This window comes from Solanum pennellii, chromosome 4 (genome assembly GCF_001406875.1).
Source record: "Solanum pennellii chromosome 4, SPENNV200".
NCBI lineage: Eukaryota > Viridiplantae > Streptophyta > Magnoliopsida > Solanales > Solanaceae > Solanum > Solanum pennellii.
In genome coordinates, this window is record NC_028640.1 from 53,645,814 (window position 1) to 53,648,652 (window position 2,839).

The window sequence follows — 2,839 nt, forward strand, 5'->3', positions numbered from 1 at the left end:
AAGAAGAACCTGAGAGAGGATGAATGTGAAGCACTCTGCTCTCTTTGTCTTCTTAAATGGAGGTGATGGAAGAAACTGAAGAGACAAGCTTTTGAAATTATTTTATTTTGTATTAGGATGAAAGTTACAATTATACTATTATAGTTTCACTTTTGAAGTTAACAATTTATTTTGTAACGAATGTTGAAAGTATTTTTTATTTATGTGAATTTTATCGTTTTTTGAAAATTTTGAAAATATATTTAATCTCTTTTTCAATCATCGTGCAATTATAAAAAAAATCAAAAAAATAAACTAAAGTCAAAACTGAAAAATCCAACTTTATATGATTTGATTTAGTTTTTAGAACTAATAAAATGAAATAGTTAGTTTAGGTTTTTTTTAATTAAAAATTAAATCAAATCGACCTTTGTGCCCCCATCTAAAATAAAGAGCAAATTTACTTTCGCATTTAACAACTAAAACTTCTATTTTCGTTTTTATTAATGATTCTAAGAGTATATATATTAAATCCCAAGTAAAATACATTTTCTCGTTTAAATATTTTGTATATCATACGGTCATCTTACATGTTAAAGTATGTAATATATCTTATTTAAGATGCATCACAAATATTAAAATAGAGAGAATATATATAGTAGAAGAAAAAATTAAGGAAAAGCTAATTAAGACACATTTAAAGTTTCATTTTCTTTTTCCTTTTGCGAGTTTTATATGTAAATCATCATGTGTTTTTCATTTTCTACCTGAATTAGCCCGTGACAGTTCCAACTTCCAAAGCCATGTCTTATTTCAGAGATGAATCAATAACAAGAATGTCATGCAAAATCTTTGTTAGTTCTGCAACACACAGCATAATTTCAAAATAAACAACCAAAGTCTTAAATCAATAACAAGCATGAAATGTAAAACCATCTCTGTTCCCAAATAGAGTATTCAAAACATTCATCCAGGTTCACAATTCTATGTTTCCAAGCAGATAAAATCTTTATAGTACCTTAAAGCAAAGGCAAAACACAGCCTTGCTACTCCATCAACCAAACGTCTCGTTTCTGTTTGTACTACCAAAATATTTTAGCCAAAGATTAAGAAGGATTGTGATAACGATACTAATCAACAAGATACACAACTTCGGCTTTAGATAATGCCCGTTGAAACTTTGTTATCTCCGCAAGTACGTTGAGAGATTTGTTAGTTTCCATTTGACGAGGCTTGATTACCATTTTCACCAGTGCTGGAGAATTTGCCAATAAAACCTTGATAAGCTGCATTTCAACCTCTTCTAATGGTATATCATAAAGCTTAACTGTCCTCAGATGATTAAATGTGATATCCGAAAAGCTTGCAAGAATCTCATCAACAACCTCCTGGGGCACAGATTCGAAATAATCTCCATCACTAAGGATAGATTCCTAAGAAAAATGAAGAAGAAAACCATCAAGTCATTACATACGAATATAAAAACATGGAAAAGCTAGAGAGAAAAATAAACATTAGTGACAACCTTAATTTCATTTTCTTCCTAATTTGGAGAGCTCTTTATAATGCAAAGAGCAAACAAAAGCTCAAAAAAATCTCCAAGAGTAATCCAAGACATGAACAGGCGTTTTGACAGTTAAGAACTGATGGAAGCCTTGTTGTTATAACTTTAGTTGATCCATTATCGACCTACGAATAAAATGACAAAAATAAGGATGACTGAAATTCCAAAAAAAAAGTACAAATGAAAATGCATTACCATTAAGTAAAATGAAGAATTCTTACCTCAAAAAGATCCCAGCTGAAACACTCGAGAGCAGGAATAGATGAAAAAATATTGACAAAATCATCTTCGTCCTCTAAAACTAATTCTCTAGGCGCATACAGAACATTGGAAAGAACAGGGACATTTTCAAGATGTATTAATTGTATATAGCCACGAAAGACAAATGACCTTAGCTTAGGAGAATTAATACTCATGAGGTACGGATTGTCTATGTCTTTTAGCACCAAATCCTCAAGCAACGGGCAATTAGAGATCAAACTTTCAAACATATCAGAAGATAACGTGACAGATTTCTATATTAGCCTAATCAACTTATTAAATCCCTTAAAGAAACAAGGAATCTGAATTTCACATTCCTTGAGATACAAATGCCTTAATGCTGAACAATCAAAAAAGAAGTTTGGCAACCTGTATAGAGGATAAGTAAATGGAAGTTTAAGGACAAAATGTTGAATGTGATCAGTGTCGAGGGAAAAAATCAAACGATCAACATTAGGACACACTATTAGATTAATAATATTGAGGGTGACGTTCAATATTATTCCTCTATGAAACCTGAGGAAACTATCAAGAATCGGAATAAATCCAATGGTAGGGGATGTCAAGTCCTCGGGTATTTTCCACACTGTTTGATCAAACTTCACATGTGGAATTCTCCAGAAAATATATTGCCAGTCCTTCGAAAGTGTACTAACTCTAACAACATCTCGAAAAGACAGCCTACTTAGAATGTCATCAATTAAATGAATGTTAAGGTTGCTAAGTCGATCAGGAGAAGGTAAACTAAGTCTTTGTTCATTAGGAGGCATGATAATCTGTAGAAAGTAAAGAAAAGTACGATAGGTAAGGTCAGAGTACACGCTACACGAACAACAAACAAACATGTCACAACTCTAAGATTAAAAGAAAAGGTGCATAATAGGAGGAAAATGTAACCTTTTTCCATGTTTAAAAAATGCAAAAGAAATTATCTGTAGCTGACGTTTGCATTGATTTCTTTAATCCGCAACTCTTGATGTAAATTTGGATGGATTAGGTTAAATCAAACGCATATAACGTACTTTTGTATTGAAT

At 31.5% G+C, this 2,839-nt stretch overlaps 1 pseudogene; it reads right to left on the reverse strand.

Annotated features, from left to right (window-relative positions):
- Positions 1–1,109: 1,109 nt before the first annotated feature.
- LOC107016779 lies at positions 1,110–2,574 on the reverse strand (annotated as a pseudogene).
- Positions 2,575–2,839: the final 265 nt, after the last annotated feature.